General features: G+C 52.1%; 1 pseudogene; it reads right to left on the reverse strand.

Moving 5' to 3' along the window:
• Positions 1-13,988: 13,988 nt before the first annotated feature.
• Positions 13,989-19,797, reverse strand: part of LOC119308946 — a 15,087-nt pseudogene continuing 9,278 nt past the window's right edge.

Here is a 19,797-nt window from a genome sequence, read left to right on the forward strand (position 1 = left end):
TTCTCTTTTAAAAACTTGGAGCAAATGGTTTTGTGAGATGTGTGAGTTACCAACCCTCCCCCCCCACACTCCATCGCCAAAGTTATCAGGACCGGGGTACATAAGTTATCAGGTCTGCGATATGTGAGTTACCGTTCTATTGACACAAAAGGTACCGAGGGGATATATCATCAACTCCCCCCCCCCCTCGTTACCAAAGTTACCAGTATAGGGTGCATAAGTTATTAGGTCTGCGATGTGTGAGTTACCATGCTATTCATACAAAAAGTTATCGAAGGTATGTTTACACTAGTTTTTTTGGGTGAAAAAAGCTACCACGATATTTGTACATAAGCTACCAGGTCTATGATGTGTGAGTTACCATGCTATTGACACAAAAGCTATCGAGGGGATATTTCATCAACACCCCGACCCCTCGTTGGCAAAGTTACCAAGATATGGTGCATAAGTTATCAGGTATGTGATGTGTGAGTTACCATGCTATTCACACAAAAGTTCGTCAACCCTCCCCTTCCCTTTGGTCGCCAAAGTTATCAGGACAGGGGTACATAAGTTATCGGGCCTGCAATGTGTGAGTTATCATACTATTCACAAAAAAATTACCGGGAGATATTTAATCAACTCCTCGAAGAAAAAAGAAGAAGGAAGCAAACAGGGAATGGTCAAATAGTATGATGTGCATTCTTTCACATAACAAATAGTGCAGCTGAGCTGGTTAGTGTGTGTTCCCCATTACCTGCTTGATGTGGGTTCAAATCCCATATTCAGCATCATTTTTATTTTTGACTGAATATGTAACCAGGGTGTGCCAAATAGATCTAGCACCCCAAAAAATGACACATCCAATCCAGAGAAAAAAAATCACGGCAGTCAATGTCATAGTCCCCGGATTTTCCCCACTAAATTCGCCATCAAGTTAGCAAATCGTTCACATTTTAAATCTTGAACAAAGAGCCACTATGCAATACATTCATAGTCTGGGCGCTTTTGACAACAACAAAGACTGAGTTAGTTGGTTAATGTGGTGGTGCACCTGCATGAGGTCGGGGGTTCAAATCCTGTTCTGGCCACCCTTTCTTCGCTTTCTTTTTCTTGCGGAGTGGAGCGCCTGGATGCATCTCGACCACGCGACGGGAATCGGACGAGGCGCACGAATCGTACGTGCCTGTCGCTAACAAACAGTCGGCAGGTATTTAGCTTTGTCGTTTTTTAATATACCAAGTTGCCTGACACACTTATGCAGGGCTAGACGTACGGTGTTAATCATCTGTAGAACATCTGGATGTGAATAAAATTTAATGAGGAAGCGCAGGAGAATTGCGTTTGCATTATGAGAAGGAACAGCGACAGAGCGCTAACTGTACAGGCGGTGGCAAAGGCCAAAAACAGAAGAAGAAACAAAAACTGAAAGGGGCTGCCGCATGGCGTTACTCTCGCCGCAACAGATGACTACCCCTAGCTAGCGCCCAGGTGGCGAGCTCTTCGCTGATTAGTGCAAGGACAGTCCCAACGGGACGATCAACCTCCCTGAAGATGCGTCCGATGCGCTCTAGCCAAATAAACCAGGAGATCAGCAAGGCAATCGAACGCGCCCGCTTCGGGGTTCGGGCTAGCGCTGCCATTGCTGAGCGCGGTAAGCCAGTCCACCATGGACGCGCCACTCCGCCAGCCACTAGGATGGAACCCAGGGATGTGGAAGCGAGCAGCAGCCTCCCCCCATAGTTGACGTGACCAGGTACATTCTGAGAAGAGATGCACGGTAGTCTCGAGGTTTCTCCTGCAGAGCTGGCAAAAGTAGGAGTTCGGCCAGTGCCTGGCCAGCAGCCTATCCGCTGTGAGTAGGCGATTTATGGAGAGAAGCCAGGAGAATAGCTTGATCTTGGCGGGCACCCATGCGCGCCAGACAACTTGCATGATTGGTGAGTACGTTGAACCGACAAACTCCATGCGGGAGGCAGACGCGGCGGAGTAGACGCCAGAGGGCTCAAGCTTCCAGGTGAACTCGTCCGGCCCAGTATCTTGAAGACTGATAGCGCTGATCCGAACCCACAGGGCCACAAAATCCTGGAGCAGCTCACTTGTGACCCGGCCTTGTAGATCAGCTACCCATCTACCTCTGTTTAGCACGTCCCGGACTGTTCTGTGTTTGCGCCTGGCGCATTGGAACAGCTCGGGGGCGATTTGGAAAGGGGCCTCTCCTTGTAGCCAGCTGTCCATCCAGAAGGATGTCGTTCATCCATCCTTGACAGTTGCCGAAGAGGCAGCGGTGAAAAGCAGCCTCTCGTCCAAATTGCAAGGCACTGGCAGCCCGATCCAGGTCTTGCTGGGCGCCGTGCGCTCCCCCCACAGCCAGCGCAGCCGCAAGGCAGCCCCGAGACGATCAAGGTCTAGGATACCCAGCCCACCGAGGTCACGTGGCCTACATATCCGTGTCCATGCCACCTTGCAATGGCCACCCTGGCATGACTCCTGGCCACGCCACAGCCAAGCCCGTCGTAGCTTGTCGATCTGGCGGCGCACCCAGGCTGGTAGGTGGTGCACCGACATCCCGTAGATGGTCAACGCCGAGAGGACCGAATTGAGCAGCACCAACCGACCGGCCATGGTGAATAACTTGAACTTCCATAAGGCTAGTCTCACTAGGATTTTGTCCAGCAGCGGCTGCAATTCCACCTTTCTGAGCTTGCGAAGGGATAGCGGCAACCCCAGAAAGCGGCATGGCAAGGCCGCGCGGGTCGCGCCGAGCGGCTCAATAACATGATCCACGTCGAAGAGCTCAGGTCTGATAGGGATGGCAGTACTCTTGGCAAAATTAATCTGGAGGCTCGTGGCCTGCCCAAACGCATGCAGGATCTTACGGGTTGCATGCAGGTCCTGGCGGATCGGGTTGACGAAGAGCGCGACGTCGTCCGCGTAGAGAGAGGCGCGCAGACTGGGAATCCTCCCCCCAAGCCGCGAGAGCAGGCCATCCTGGACTGCCAAGTCGAGCAGCTTCTGCAACGGCTCCATAGCGAGGATGAACAGGAACGGAGAGGCTGGATCCCCTTGCCGCAACCCACGATGGTGGCGAATCGTTTGCCCCGGTACCCCGTTAACAAGCACTCGGGAAGAACTGGAGGATAGCATCATGGAGATCCAGTTGCATCAACGGCGCCCAAAACCTCGAGCCTTCATCATGTCCAGCAGGTAGGGCCAAGAAACCGTGTCGAAGGCCTTAGCAATATCCAGTTCAAGGAGAATGGAGGCGCGTTTTGTTCGATGGAAATGCCTCGCCATTCCTTGGACGAATAGGAAGTTGTCCTGAATGCACCGCGCGCCCCTTAATGAATGCGCTTTGTGCCGGGGAGATAAGCGCGTCAATCCTCTTGGCCAACCTCATTGCGAGCACTTTCATAAAAAGCTTTGCCACACTGTGAAGTAGGTTGATCGGCCTGAAATCTGACATGGAAGCGGCCCCATCCCGTTTGGCCAACAACACGATGTGTGCCCCGTTGAGCAGATGAAGCCCGGCACGGTTCAGACAGTGGAGTTGCTGGAAAGCAAGCAACAGGTCATCCGGGATGATATCCATCACCACCTTGTAAAAGGAGCCCGAGAAACCGTCCGGTCCGGGGGCACGATCCGCTGGCAGGTCAATGATGGCCGCCTTGATCTCATCACGGGTGAATGGCGCTTCCAGCTCAGAGAGATCGGCCGTAGGAAGCCCTAGTGCCTCCCAGTTGAATACTGAACCAACAGTGCCCGGGCTACCGATTAGGCCGGTGAAGAAGGATTTGGCGATCTGCGCTTTGTGCCCGTGCTCCGTTGCCAAGCCAGCATCAGAGGTAAGAGAAGCAATGAAGTTTTTGCGCCTCCTAGCATTCGCCTTGATGTGAAAGAACTTGGTGTTTGCATCTCCAGCCCTCACTGCATTAACCCTGGCACGCTGGCGAGCTTTGATCCTCTCAATGACCGCTAGACCAAGAATCCGCGACTTAAGATCTTTGCGAAGCGCAATCTCCTCTGGTTCCAACTGACGATCTTCTTGCGCGGCGTCGAGCAGCAATACCGTGTCTTGTGCCATTAGCAGCTGCATCTTGGTGTTGCCAATGTGATGTTTTTGCCATAGTCTCAGGGCCTTGGCCGTGCTCTTGAGTTTCGCGTCGAGCCTGACGAGGGCGCTGCCCCGGCCTCCCGACGCATTCCAGGCAGCTGCAACAACATCCTTGAACCCAGTAATGTCCGGCCAGAAAGATTCGAAGCGAAACCGGCCACGCTTTGGCAGCGAGGATTCGTACGTCAGGAGGAGCGGGCAATGATCAGACATGGCTGTGGCCAGCGGCTGCAAAGACGCTGCACCGAACTGCGGGTCCCAATCCGTGGTGCAGAAAGCCATGTCGAGGCGCACAAAGGTGGGGTTGCCCTGCTTGTTTGACCACGTGAAGCGGCGTCCCCCCAGCTTAATCTCCTTCAAATCGTTGTTGTTGAGCGCAGCCCGGAAGCCTGCCATCAGCCGCAGATTGAGGTTTGCGTTACTTTTATCCCACGCCTCATAAATCAGGTTGAAATCACCGATAATAATCCACGGTCCTGAGACGAGGCCACGGATGCGGGCAAGGTCAGCAAGGAAAAGAGGCTTGACTTGATCGTCTGACGGCCCATACACTGTAGTCAATGTCCATGAAGCATCCCCAGACAGAGGCCTGATCAGAGCGGTGATTGCGAAAGCCGAGACATCAAGTGGTGTAGCTTGGAAGCATGAAGCATCCCAAGCAAGCAGAGCACCCCCTCTTGTTCTGATCGCCGGCAACACAATCGAACCATCTAGGCATGGGCCAGTGATTTCCTGAAGCAAGGCGGGGGCATTTCCTCTCTTTTAGTCTCCTGGATGCAAAGGAAGGAGCATCTAGTTTGCTCCACGAGCGATCGCACCCCCAGCGGCGCGCGCGATCGTTGAGACCGCGCGCATTCCAGCTTAAGAGCGAGAAACTATTCATGGGGAACACAACAAGGGCCCTTTTTCATTAGCATGCTCAGACGGGGAGCAGCGCCGCCAACAAGAACAAACAGATACGGCCGGTGTGACAACACGGGCGCCTGGCGAGGTTGCAACATCCTATAGACTGGCCTACGGTGCGGTCCAAAGACGGCGCGGTAGCCACCAGAACACATGAACTGAGACTAAAACTGAAACTGAACTAACATAAGAAACTATGAGGCCCCAGGCAGCAACTACTACGGATCAAGCGGCTTCTCCAGCCAGCTCCAGCAAGTTGATAGTCGCCGCTGACCGCACCCCGGCAGCCTTGGCCAGGTGCGCGGTGAGGTTGCGAAGTGGGGCCTTGAAGCGGTCGGTGTAGCGCTGACGGACCCTAGGTTGAATTCAGCAGCATTGTTGATGAACTCCGGCTTCTTGGCGAGCCTGGCTTCAGCCTTCTGCTGCTGCGTGAGGCCGGCCACCGTCTTGCCAGCAGTCCTAGCACTTGAACGCCTTGGGGCGGCAGTGTTAAACATTGTAATTGTATTCTGTTAGCTAGGGCGTGGTGTGTGCGTTGTAATCTGTTAGGATAGGTTAGGTTGTTGTGATATGATCATATAGTTAGCTTGGAGATCAATCCACACCTAACCTAAACCCTAACGCCCTGTAAGCCGCCGGCCTCTGGCCCTATATTAACACGCAACGCGCCCCTGCATCGTGCATGCGCTTCCAGCCTTTTCTCACATGGTATACAGAGCCTAGTTCTTCCATCTCATCTAGGTTATGTCATCTTCCTCCTCCTCTCTCGCCATGACCATGCCTTCGCTTGCTTCGCTCAGCCACACCATCACGGAGAAATTGACGCGCGACAACTTCCTGGTGTGGAAGGTCCAAGTCCTCCCGCACGTCAGGGCCGCGGCGATGATGGGTTACCTTGATGGCTCGATCAAGGAACCCACTGCCGTCATCATCACCGAGCAGGAAACCAACGGGAAGAAGGGGACAGTTGAGATACCCAACCCAGAGCATGCGATCTGGGTGACTCAAGACCAACAGGTGCTTACTTTTCTGCTTGCATCATTGTCTCGTGAAGTGCTAATGCAGGTGTCCAACCACACCACGGCCGTGGGCGTCTGGCGAGCTTTGGTAGAAAGCTTCTCCGCGCAGTCCAGGGCGTGCTAGATCCAGCTCCGCTCGGCCATCAGCAACGCCCGCAAGGGTGATCTCTCTGCTTCCACTTACTTCACGAAGATGAAGGGATTGGCGGACGAACTTGCTGCTGCAGGAAAGCCCCTGGACGAGGACGACATTGTCTCGCACATCCTCGAGGGACTCATGCACGAGCCCGACTACAACGGGTTTGTCACCTCCATCTCCACGCGCGCTGCCACCGATCGGCCGATCGGTCTCAGCGAACTTTTTTCACTCCTGCTGTCTGCGGAGGCCCGGATCGCTGCCCAGCACGCTGCCTACACCGCTCATCACTCCGCCAACCTAGCTGCAAAGGGTGGTCGGGGCGATTATGGCGGCGGACGCGGTGGTCAGGGCGGTGGACGCAGTGGTTACGGCGGCGGCAACTACTCCGACAACTCAAGACACGGTGGCGGAGGTGGTGCACCGCGTCAGCAGGGAGGTGATCGCGGTGACCGTGAATGCTACCAAATCTGCAAGGAAGAGGGCCACGGTGCGTGGCGCTGCAAGAAACGGTTCGACAAAGGCTTCAACAACAATGTCCGCAACCCCGCTGGCAGCGGCGATGGTGGTGGACGCGGCAATAGTGGGCGTGGTGGCGGCGGCGGGGGCGGCAACTCTCGCGCTGCTAATTCTGCTCACTCCTATGGAGTGGATACTAACTGGTATCTGGATACTGGTACCACGGACCATGTCACAGGCGAACTGGAGAAGCTAGCTGTCCGCGATCGCTACACCGGCACCGACCAAATCCACACGGCTAGTGGTCAAGGTATGGATATAGAGCATATCGGTCATTCAGTACTATCCACTCCTTCCGGTTCCTTGCACTTGAACAATATTCTCCATGCTCCTAGTGCTGATCAAAGCCTTCTTTCTGCCTATAATCTTATGCGTGATAATGATGTCTTTATTGAACTTCACCCGGAATTCTTTCTTGTTAAGGATCAGGCTACCCGGAGAACAATTCTGCAAAACAAGAGTAGATGGGGTCTATTCCCCGTGACTGGACGGCAAAGTGCCCCTCAACGTCAAGTCCTTGCTGCCGTCAAGCCATCCACCTCGCGGTGGCACAAGCGCCTAGGGCATCCCGCTCTTCCGGTAGTCCAAAAGATTCTCCGTGACTTCAATCTTCCTGTCTCCAATAAACAAGATCATCTCCTGGTGTGTGATGCATGTCAGATGGCCAAGAGCCATCAGTTACCATATTCTCGTTCAACTAGTGAGTCTACAGCTCCTTTAGAGCTTGTTTTTTCCGATGTTTGGGGTCCTGGACCCGTCTCTGTAGGAAGACAGAAATACTATGTCAGTTTTATTGATGATTTCAGCAAGTTTAGTTGGATATACCTGCTCAAAAATAAATCTGATGTCTTTGAGAAATTTCGTCTCTTTCAAACTCATGTTGAACGTCTCTTTGATCGTAAGATTATTGCCATGCAAACCGATTGGGGTGGGGAGTACCAACGGTTGAACTCCTTTTTTGAACGCATTGGCATCACACACCATGTTTCTTGTCCACATGCTCATCAACAAAACGGCTCTGCGGAGCGAAAACATAGACACATAATAGAAGTCGGTCTTTCTCTGCTTGCTCACGCTTTCATGCTGCTCAAATTTTGGGACGAAGCGTTCCTCACGGCAGTCTATCTCATTAATCGCATACCTAGTAGAGTTATCAAGAACCAATCTCCACTAGAAAAATTATTTGGCACTAAACCCAACTATTCTTTTCTCCGCATCTTTGGTTGTGCCGTGTGGCCCAATTTGCGTCCTTTCAATAAACACAAACTCGAGTTTCGGTCCAAGCAATGTGCATTTTTAGGATACAGTACTCTTCACAAAGGTTACAAGTGCCTCGATATTGCTTCTGGCCGTGTCTATGTTTCCCGTGACGTTGTCTTTGATGAGCAAGTTTTCCCCTTCGCCACACTCCACTCCAACGCCGGCGCCCAACTTCGCAAGGAGTTACTACTCTTGCCATCTCACCTCTTACCATCTCCTAGTTTTGGTCAAGGGGGAGTTGATTTTGCTGCTTATATATGCCTATGCCTAATGCCAATAACCCAGCTGAAAGTGTGCAGGAAACAGAGCAGGAAAATATTGAAATTTTTGGTGAAAACTCGTATGATTTTATGCAGCCAACAGGAAGCTTCACAGAAGATCCACAGGATCTCTCGGGATCTGTTGCCGCAGCGATCCTAGGCGAATCCACCGCGGGATCAGCGCCCTCTGACGCGGCAGGCGAATCCGCACCGGGATCCGCCCGGTCAGGTGGGCCAGGCGGGCGGCCAGGCGGACTTGGCGGGTACACCGAGGCGCTGTCCCCTGGTGGGTCGACCCCCGCGCTGTCTCCCGCGTGGGACGATGAGCACTCCCCTGGCGGGTCGGCTGGACGAGGCCCACGTGGTGGCGGTGGGGTTGGGAGCCCGGAAACCGGTGCGGTGCGGATTCCCTCCCGCCCAGCGCCCACTCCAGAACTGCCCAGTGGCAGTTCGTCATCTGCGGCCACACCGGATCCGTCTGCTTCTCTACAGGCAGCGGATTGCAGATCTTCTGCGCCCACGTCTGCCTCTTCCGACTCCGCTGTATCATCTACGCACAACCGTCTTCAGCTCCAGCACGCTCGGCCAGCTCTGCCTCCTCCCGCCTGTCCCCGTACTCGGTCGCAAAGTGGTATTACTAAACCCAATGTTTATAATGATGGGTGTGTGCGTTGGGGCTCTTTTTGTGCCACAGGAGAGCCGAAGACGTTGCAAGGTGCTCTGGGAGATCCCAAGTGGAGACAAGCCATGGATGAAGAATTTTCTGCTCTCATTGAGAATAACACGTGGCGCCTGGTGCCCCCAGTTAAGGGAAGAAATGTCATTGACTGCAAATGGGTGTACAAGGTCAAGCGGAAATCTGATGGCACCATTGACAGGTATAAGGCACGCCTTGTGGCCAAAGGTTTCAAGCAAAGGTACGGAATTGATTATGAGGACACTTTTAGTCCCGTGGTCAAAGCTGCTACTATCAGGTTAATTCTTTCAGTTGCAGTATCTCAAAATTGGTGCATGCGACAACTAGATGTTAAGAACGCGTTTTTGCATGGTGTTCTGGAAGAAGAAGTGTTTATGAAGCAGCCTCCTGGGTATGAAAGTTCCGTTTTGCCCCGACATGTCTGCAAGCTTGATAAGGCAATTTATGGCTTGAAACAAGCACCTCGAGCTTGGTACTATCGTCTGTATTCCAAGTTGCAGTCTCTCGGCTTTTCTGCCTCCAAGGGAGACACTTCACTGTTCTTTTATCATCGCCATGGAATAACTATCTTTATGCTTATTTACGTGGATGATATTATTGTCACCAGCTCCTCCACTAGAGCGGTTGATGCACTCCTTAAGGATCTGCGCATGGATTTTGCGTTCAAGGATTTGGGCAGTCTTCATTTTTTTCTTGGGATTGAGGTAAAGCGTGTTGCTAGTGGCATTGTTCTGTCTCAAGAAAAATATGTACAAGATATCCTTGAGCGAGTGGGCATGAAAGGCTGCAAGCCTTCTCCAACTCCTTTGTCTACCTCAGAGAAGTTGTCTCTTTATGATGGCTCGCAGCTTGGAGCTGAGGACTCCACTAGGTACAGGAGTGTCATTGGAGCTTTGCAGTATTTAACTTTAACCAGGCCAGATATTTGTTTCTCAGTTAACAAAGTTTGTCAGTTCCTGCATGCTCCCACTAGTACTCATTGGACAGCTGTAAAAAGAATTCTGAGGTATCTTCAGGCAACCAAGAGTCATGGTCTTAAACTTTCTAAGTCAAATTCTACGCTTGTTAGTGCCTTTTCAGATGCAGATTGGGCAGGTTGTCCTGATGATCGAAGATCTACTAGAGGCTTTGCAGTGTTCTTTGGTGGCAACTTGATTTCTTGGAGTGCACGCAAGCAAGCTACTGTGTCCAGATCAAGTACTGAAGCTGAGTACAAGGCCTTAGCAAATGCCACTGCTGAGATCATTTGGGTACAGAATCTGTTAACAGAATTAGGCATTCGTCATCCATCTGCAGCATCTCTTTGGTGTGATAATCTTGGTGCTACCTATCTCTCTGCCAACCCAGTTTTTCATGCTAGGACAAAGCACATTGAGATTGATTATCACTTTGTTCATGAGAGGGTTGCCAATAAGCTTTTGAACATTCGGTTTGTTCCCACTGGTGATCAAGTAGCAGATGGTTTCACTAAACCACTATCATTGCGGCAGCTGGAGGTTTTCAGACGCAATCTCAACTTAGATAGTTGTGATTGAGGGGGAGTGTTAAACATTGTAATTGTATTCTGTTAGCTAGGGCGTGGTGTGTGCGTTGTAATCTGTTAGGATAGGTTAGGTTGTTGTGATATGATCCTATAGTTAGCTTGGAGATCAATCCACACCTAACCTAAACCCTAACGCCCTGTAAGCCGCCGGCCTCTGGCCCTATATTAACATGCAACGCGCCCCTGCATCGTGCATGCGCTTCCAGCCTTTTCTCACAGGCAGGCGTCTGGATCATCACCGGCACGGTCTCCTTCTCTGGTGGCACGACTGAAGGCGCCAAGCAAGGCGGCGCCCCCATGATGGAAGGAGGGGAGTAGACCGATGATCTTGTTGAGGAAGGTGGTAGCGACGTCCACCTCCAGGCCCTGGAGCTGAACTGCGAGCTGGTCAGCAGACGAGAGGCGCAGTGGCCTATGGACCGCGGGCCCCACAGGCCAGGTGAGCTCCTGAGCAGGCTCCTGGCATAGGGGTTCTGCAGGCGCCAGGATGAGGTAGCCCAGAGAAGGCCACGACTTTAGCCGCAGCTCCCCTACCAGGCCGGCAGCATCGTGGACCACCGGGCCTAGATCGGCCTCCCCCGCAGCCTGGCCGATCTCGATCTCCCAGAGGTCCGCCCATGACGAGGCGGCAAGTGGAGGCGCCTGGTGCCCAAGCGGCCAGGCGGCGACAACGTCACCCTGCTGCGAGGCCTGCCCGCCCGGCAGCCATGACGAAATGGCGTCGAGCTCCAGCAGCTGCGGGTCAGAGCGCGTGAGCTCGCTCCAGAGCTGGTCCACCTCTTCACGGAAAGGCACCATCTCGGGCTCGGCAGGGAAGGCGACGGGGATGCCAGGGAGGGCGCCGTCAGGGGCAGTGGCAGGTCAGGCCAGCGTGCCCTGGAGCACCTGCAGCATCAGCCTGGCTTGGGGCGGCGCGCCACTTGGGGCAGGCAGCCGCACGGGGAACCAAGCGTGCTGTCGTCGCCCAGCTCGGAAGCTGCCAAGCGCGGGGACCGACTCCGGTCACGAGAGCGGGAGCGGCTGCGACTGGCCATGTCGAGAGAAGGCGGGCTCTGGCTGCGGCTACGCCCCAACAGCGCGCCCTCGTGGGACGCGTCGTGGCCACGACCATGACGGCCCCGCCTGTCGTCGTGATGACGGCGTTGGCCGCCAGGCGTGGCGTCAATGGAGCGGCAACCCAGCATGCCTCCCGACCAGGCAGAGCGCGAGCGCATGCGGCGGTGGCGACCGCGCCTGCCAGCACCATCTTCGTCTTCGTCGTCCCGGGGCCTGGGCCTGGGCTGCACAGCGGCCGCCGCCGCCGAGCGGCGAGTGCCCATGCCAGCCTTGCCGTCTTCCGTGCCCTTGGCCCAACGGAACTGGTCGTCGAGGGGCCAATCTTGGGGAGCGCCATGGGGGCGGTCTTCAAGCGGCGAGAAGTCCCGAGTGCGGTCCAGATGGATCAGCACCGGTAACTGAGGCCCCCGGAGTCCCTCCTCTTCAAAGTTTTAAATAGCACGCTAAGCATCTTAGCGCCAGATCTCTTTCAAATGCTATAGCGTGCTATAGCGGAGCTATAGCGCGCTATTTAAAATGTTTGTTCATTTGTTTGGACCAAAGTATCTTAGCGCAAGACCTTTTGTAAACGCTATAGCGGAGCTATAGCGGGTTATTTGAAACAGTGCTCCTCTTCCCTTGGGCAGCCCTCTGGCAGTGCCGACCTGCCGCGCCCGTTGACCAGGCGGTCGATGATGGAGCAGCCGTTCGCCGTGGGAATGTCGTCAGGTGACCATGCCCAAACCCACGTGAAAACGCAGGAGGTGTTGGAGAGAGACGTGGATTGACGCTCGAGACGCTCGACCCAGCAGGAACGACCGATGGCGTCCTGCACGGCATCCCTGGTCCAGGCCTGGTGCCCGCGTACGCCTGGCGACCATGGCGCGAGAGTGAGCGCCACCCCAAGGCAGGACGCCACACCGGCGTCGATGGCAACGTCCCGGTGCCGGGCGTGGGCAAAGCGCACCAGGAAGTCCTCGGGGAAATGCTTGGATATGTGTATTTCCTCCCGCGGATGTTAAGGTCGCGCTCCAGGGCCTTGGCGATGAGCTGGGGGTTGATGTCGCGCCGCGACTCAGACATGGTCACCAGCACCGCCGAGGCGCGGAGGTGGCGAGCGGCATCCTCCATGACAGGGGTGCATATGGAGAAGGTGGTGCCGGCACCAGGGCGCTGCGAGGCCTCGCCAGGGCGGTACGCCATGGCAGCAGGGGGTGGGGGCCCTGGGGGTGGCGGTGGGAGGGAGCGGCGGGGGACCTCCGGTGCGAGCAGACGGCAAGGGGGTGGTGGCAGAGGAGGCTGACAACGAAACGGTGGCGGTGGTGGCGGGGTGGCGGAAGGCGCGGCGACCTTGCTGGAGCGGCCAAAAGAGCAAAGCTTGGAGCGGGCGTGGTGGCCGAAACACCAGCAGTCAGCGCACCTCACTGGATCACGGCAGTCAATGGCACGATGGCGAGGGGCGAGGCAGCGAAGACAGCAGCCCCGGAACCTCCTTAAAAAGGCCGCACGCAGCTGTTGCGCCAAGCGCAGGGCCTCGGGGGAGTCGCGACGGCCATAACCACGGCCGCCCGGAGATGGTACGGGCGGCGCACGCCGACGACGCCTCGAAACCACCTGCTGCCATTTGGGGGAAGAGTGGACCGAGTCGTCCCCAAAACCCGGCTGGCGGGGTGATGCACGGGGGGAGGCGGAGGGGGCGGAGCGCAGTGACCGCGAGTTAAAGAGCCGAGGGCGCGCAGATGATGGATTTAAGGCGGCCATTGTAGGCCGGCGCAGAGACTAGGCGGCCGGGAGGGACACAGGTGGTAGCCCGTAGGGACGGAGGGGTGGCCGGTGCAGGCAATGAATGCGACGCATCCGGCGCATACCTTAGCGAGGCCTGCCGGCTAGATTCGCCCACATCAAAGCGGCGCATGGCCCGCGAGGAACCGAAGGAACCAGCAGATCCAGCGGATCCCTCGAGCCGAACCGCAGCAGCCGTGCTGAGCAGGCCCCGGATGTGGGCTACCGCCGTATCGACCGAGCCAGGCAGGCACCAGCGACGACGAGGGTTGGAGGGCGAGAGGGTGGCCGGCGAGCCCGGAGTGGACACCGCCGAGTTGGTGGTCGCCAGCCCCGGAGCGGGAGAAGGCGAGAGCATAGTGTACACGTATGTGAATAAAATTTGCATGGATAGTTTAGAAGAAACATCAAGTTGATATTTTTTAAAAAGAAAAGGCTATTTCTCTGGTCACATCCATTGAACCAACCAGCAAGGAAATAAGGATGACATGCATGTAACATCCATCAGTGTTCATGCTAATTATTGTAAACTAACAAGAGCAATTGATTGACTCATAAGAAAGCAGTTCTTATGACTGTATGAAGGATGATGAAAAAGTTCTGTGAAATATACCTCACAGTCGAACAGGACCAAATATATATCCAACAACATACATGGTAAACGTTGTTACGGCACAGAAGAAATTGAAAATAACTTGTGCATTCAGGACAAACTTATTGGAAGCACTTCAGCAAGCATCTTCAGGAAACGAGTCCATATCCGCCGTAGTCTGGTAGCCCACCCAGCACCTAAGAATCCACCATTAGCGCATGAGAAACTGACACCATGATTTCCAAAGGCTCAAAAAGACAGACCAGATGCCAACACTAGTAGAAAAGGGGGCAATGGTCCAGGCCGGGTCAGCCCATTAGTCCCGGTTCAATCCAGAACCGGGACCAATGGGGGCATTGGACCCGGTTCGTGAGCCCCGGGGGCCGGCTGGGACACGTGGGCCATTGGTCCCGGTTCGGATGGACCTATTGGTTCCGGTTGGTGGGACGAACCAGGACCAATGCGCCTCGCTCCTGGCCCACCACCATTGGTCCCGGTTGGTGGCCTGAACCGGGACCAAAGGCTGCCCTTTAGTCCCGGTTCGTGGCACGAACGGGGACCAATTAGTTGCCTATATCTACCCCTCGCCCGCGAGCAGAGCACTCCCAGTGCTCTGTTTTTCGTGGCCGGCGAGAGGAGAGCTTTGTGGTGCTCTAGCTCACCTCCTATGCACACGAGGTGTTCGATGGAATGCCCGAGCCACACTACTTAAGCTTTCTCCTCTCCAAGCTCGACCTCCAAGCTCCATTTTCCTCAATATTTGTCTAGGTTTAGCGGTCCGTCATGTCCCATCCCCGTCTTCACCGCCGTCGATCGCCCGCGCCGATCTCGTCGCCGGCACCACCGTGGTGAGCCTCTTGTTCTTATCTTCTTTCTGAAAGGAAAAAAAATCTTACTTGTATATTTATATAGATACTTGTATAATTTTCTTACTTTTATTATTGCATCTTATATAGTGCGATGGTTTTGGTATCCGCCCCCGTCGGCCCTCGTCCTGTCTATGATTCGGATGTGGTATATATTATCTTTTCATAACTATTGGTTCATTTATTGTTTATGACAATTATGCCGACCAAAGTGACATAGATTTTATTTATCTAGGAGGTTGTTGAACCGGAAATTCCAACCGACCCTATTGTCGAGAGGTTAAATTTAGTTGAAGAAGAAAACAATTTGTTGAAGGAAAAAATTAGAAAAATTAAGGAGGAGAAGATGATATTGGAGTTGCATGTTGCGGATGTCGTCGATGATCACAAGATCAAGATGGATGCAATGCGCTTGAAGATTAGAAAGATTAGAAAATATGCCATTCATACCGAGGCATGGTATCATTATGCCGTTGGATCAGTTGTTACATTGGTTGCGATTATGATCGCATTTGTTTTCGCATTGAAATGTTTTACATAGTTTCAGTGTATGGTTTAATTAATTTAGATGCTCTGCAGAGCTTTATGTTGTTAGATGAGAACTGTATGTACTTTGGTTTTAATGTGATGATGAACTTCTATTAATTTGGTCACTTAATTATCTATTCATGATGTTCTGTAATGATTTTTGACACACTTAATTATATATAATGCACGCAGATGAACCGGCAATGGATGTATGGTTCAAGACACACCTCCGAGTACATTAAGGGCGTGCATGATTTTCTCGAAGTGGCTGTGGCAAATAAGCAGAATGGTTTTATGTGTTGTCCATGCCCTATATGTGGGAATACGAAGTCTTACTCTGACCGGAAAATCCTCCACACCCACCTACTTTACAAGGGTTTCATGCCACACTATAATGTTTGGACGAGGCACGGAGAAATAGGGGTTATGATGGAAGATGGCGAAGAAGAAGAGTACGATGACAACTATGTGCCCCCTGAATACGGTGATGCTACTGCAGATCAAGAGGAACCAGACGATGTGCACGATGATGCTGCAACGAGCGAAGCTGCTGAAGATCAAGAGGAACCAAACGATGTGCCCGATGATGATGATCTCCGCCGGGTCATTGTCGACGCAAGGACGCAATGCAAAAGTCAAACGGAGAAGCTGAAGTTCGATCGCATGTTAGAGGACCACAAAAAAGGGTTGTACCCCAATTGCGAAGATGGCAACACAAAGCTCGGTACCGTACTGGAATTGCTGCAGTGGAAGGCAGAGAATGCTGTGCCTGATAAAGGATTTGAGAAGCTACTGAAAATATTGAAGAAGAAGCTTCCAAAGGATAACGAATTGCCCGACAGTACATACGCAGCAAAGAAGGTCGTATGCCCTCTAGGTTTGGCCGGCGCTCCTAAGCAGCCAGCAGCCTCCTCCTTCTCCGCCTCGCCAGCATGGGCGGAAGAGACGCGCCGCCGCCCCGGCTGCTCCGGCGCGTCGTACTCCTTCTCCTCCGCCTCGTAAGCAAGCACGAAAGAAGACAGGCGCCGCAGCCGCTCCGTCTGCTCCGGCGTCTAGCAACACAACCAGAGGCGGGAGGCAATACAAATACGGTCCATCGTCTCTCAAGCCTCTAGAGAAGTTACCGTACGAGAGCTCCGAGGAGGAAAACGATACGATTGTGCGGACCCACGTGAAGGAGTTCTTTGAAGGGGTGAAAGCAAAGAGACATCCACCTCCGGAGGAGAAGGTAGATCCGGTGAAAGCAAAGCGCACTATCGATGCCCTGAGGAAACCACCAAAGTCTCCGCCAAGAACCAACTATGAGCGCATTACTGAACAGACATATGTCCAAGCCCAGCGGTCGGGAACTACTGTCAGTGCTAAAAGGTTAAAAGAACGAGCAAAGGGGAAAATATTGCCCAGCTCGGCGAACAAGCACAGCAATCGTGCCCCCCGCTCAATGTGTCTAATGCTCCGGGGACGGTGGCCGGTTATGGCAATCTTGAAGATTACCTGCCTGACGATGCACTTCCTGATTTCTTGGAGGTGGACGAACACAAATACGAGTACGGGAAGCCTCTCGTCAAAGATGAAAAATCTCTGACAACAATGATGCGAAGATTCCATAATTGGTACATGGAAACCTGCAGAGTGTCTGAGGGTACAAATGCTTTGTATCTGCATATTAAAGAGGAGCACGACCTCGTTACAAATGAACTGTTGACTGTTCCATTTGATGAGTTCTTCACGTTCTTCAATCAAAAGGCCCTCGATAAACTAATGGTCTTTTGCTACTGTCTGTAAGCACTATTTCTGTTATTAAGTCTCTATATATACGGCTCTTTCATTTCATGTATTTATAATTAATTATCCTCAATATATTATGCAGATTGAAGATCGTCGAGTGCAAAAAACAAGAAATTTATGATATTGGGTTCATTAACACAAATATCATAGATGAATTTCTGGTTGAAAAGGACATCAAAGAGGCCGAGGACAACGTGCTACAATCGTTGATAAAAAATCAAAACAAAGATACCATACTCTTTCCTTACAACGGCAAGTGAGTGTTACTGTCGTGTGCATATTCGATTTCCCTTATTACTCGAACGAGGTTATAGTAATGTAATTGATGAGTTATGCATGCGTGCACAGGTACCACTATATTCTTCTGGAGATTAAGCTTGAGCGTGGACTAGTAACCGTCTTAGACTCGAGACGGAAAGATCCTAAATCCTATGCGGACATGACTGAAATGCTCAGCAAGTAAGTTCAATCGATCATTATCGCACCATATCGGCAACTTTTTGTTCATTTCCTGATATCTCAAATAATAATAATTATTTTCTTTGTCTTTCAGGGTTTGGAAACAGTTCACCCCAGAAGCTCCGGGACTGCCGAAGGAGCTGCGATATATATTCCCGAAAGTAAGTACTACTGGCTAGCTAGTTGCGCGCATCTCCCGTTGATTCTATAGCTATACTTTCATCAATGCCATTTATAATGCTTCATTATCAGTTTGATTGACCTCTATTTCTCGTAAAGTGCTTGTGGCAGGAAGAAGGGAATGATTTCTGTGGATACTACGTGTGCGAGTTCATCCACAACGCGACTTTGAAAAACAAGCGGGGCTACTCTAAAAGACAATATAAAGTGCGTAAGCAATAATATTCACAATTTCATTTTATTACACCATCATTTCTGTTGAGTTTCATTCATATATATGTATTAATTAACCCCCTTCTTCAAATTAGACGTGGCAGATGCGGAATGAACTCCTAGAACTAGATCGCATGAAAGCAATTCAAGAGGAATTGGCGGGATTCTTTCTTGACCACGTCATCAATAAAGCCGGAGAATACCATGTGGAAGTTGATTTCAAATGCTAGGGGATTGTAATTAAGAGATCTTATACATATTGTACATGTATGTAGCCAGCAGCGTAGGATACATGATACGAAAACTTGTTGTTCGACCAATCTCTCGGAGAAGAAGAGGTCGATCGATCACTTCTCTCGGTATGCATGACGAACTTCTGTACTCAATGGTTCTCTCGATCACTTATGTATATATTACGTAGCGTCGACCAAGCACGGACATAAGAGAGGACACTTCTCTCTATTAATTAGCTAGCTAACACAATATATGAAACACCTAAATTAACCCCCCAAAACCCCCAACCCCCCCTCCTTTTAAAAAATAATAAAAACCCCAACCACTGGAAAGCTGACGCGTGGATGCTTTTTGGTCCCGATTGGTGCCACCAACCGGGACCAAAGGACCCCTGACTGGGCTCGGCGCACAGGGCCACGTGGATGCACATTGGTCCCGGTTCTTGTTTGAACCGAGACTAATGGGTGGAGGTATTAGTAACGGCCCATTAGTCCCGGTTCATGAACCGGGACTAAAGGCCCTTACGAACCGAGACTATTAGGTGTTTTTCTACTAGTGCAATAGAAGCCACGATTACTTAAAATCGTTAACCTGACACTCAAAGCAAACCCCAGCCCTGTCCCTCGCAAGATTAGCCCAGCCGATGCACCAACCACCCATGTCGACTTCTTCGACGAAAGACCCCAATTTCCACCAGAGATGACAATCTCGCGCCAAGGCACTGTTTGTTTTGTAGGCCTCGTTTCTGCAAACCGGTCCAGACGATGAGCAATGTGATAATTGAAAAACAATAGCAGCAGGGTCAGTAAGAAACATATTCTTAAAGACATTTCTAGCTTTCCATATATAGTGTAAACTAAAGCAGCGACTGGAACAACCATCAAATTTCCAACATCTCCAGTAAACTTCAGAGCCCTACTACACAGATCATTGAAAGAAACAGGAACAACCTGAATATATAGAAACATGGCATAAAAGGAATAAGTGGTCCACAGTTAAACAAGCTAAACCTCTACACAGCTATCTACATTCTCATTTTCTAAACCAATCCCATCGTCATCTGACAGCAGCTCCTGAATGGCTTTAGAATCAAAACTTTCTAGCTTTGGTTCCCCACTCAAAGGCACATTGTCAGACTTCTCCTTGCTAGCTATAAAAATACTACATCTAACAGCTTCCATATCTCTAATCACTTGAAAATATTTGTTTTACCTCAAGAATATTACTTCCTAACTTCACCCCAGTTCTGCTAGCTACATCACTAAGAGAAGCATTGGTAAGATAATTGGAGTGTGTAAATTAACTACCTTGGTTCCATCTTCCATCTGCTGATCCTTTAGAGCATTACTAGTAGTGCCCTCAAACCCTCAAACCCTTAAAAATAACCGTTTTTTACAGTTTTCGCCGGAAAAATGCCGTAGACTAGAACCTCTAAACCCTCAAACCCGTAAAAAAATTTAGAGGTCCAACCCTCAAACCAATTTGCAATCTGTAGAAGTAGGGGTTGAGGGGGAAATCTCCCCCCAACCCGCACTCCTCTTCGTCGCTGCCTCCTCGTTCGCGCGGGAGGCAACCGCTCCCTTCCCGCCCGTGTCCCGGCGCCCTCCTCCTCGTCGCCGGCCATGGAAGGCCCCTCCGCCGCCGCGCCCCCGCCCGCCGCGGCCGCCGTTCCCGCCCCGCCCGTCCCGCC

The sequence above is a fragment of the Triticum dicoccoides genome, chromosome 5B, assembly GCF_002162155.2.
Source record: "Triticum dicoccoides isolate Atlit2015 ecotype Zavitan chromosome 5B, WEW_v2.0, whole genome shotgun sequence".
In the NCBI taxonomy this organism is placed as follows: Eukaryota; Viridiplantae; Streptophyta; class Magnoliopsida; order Poales; family Poaceae; genus Triticum; species Triticum dicoccoides.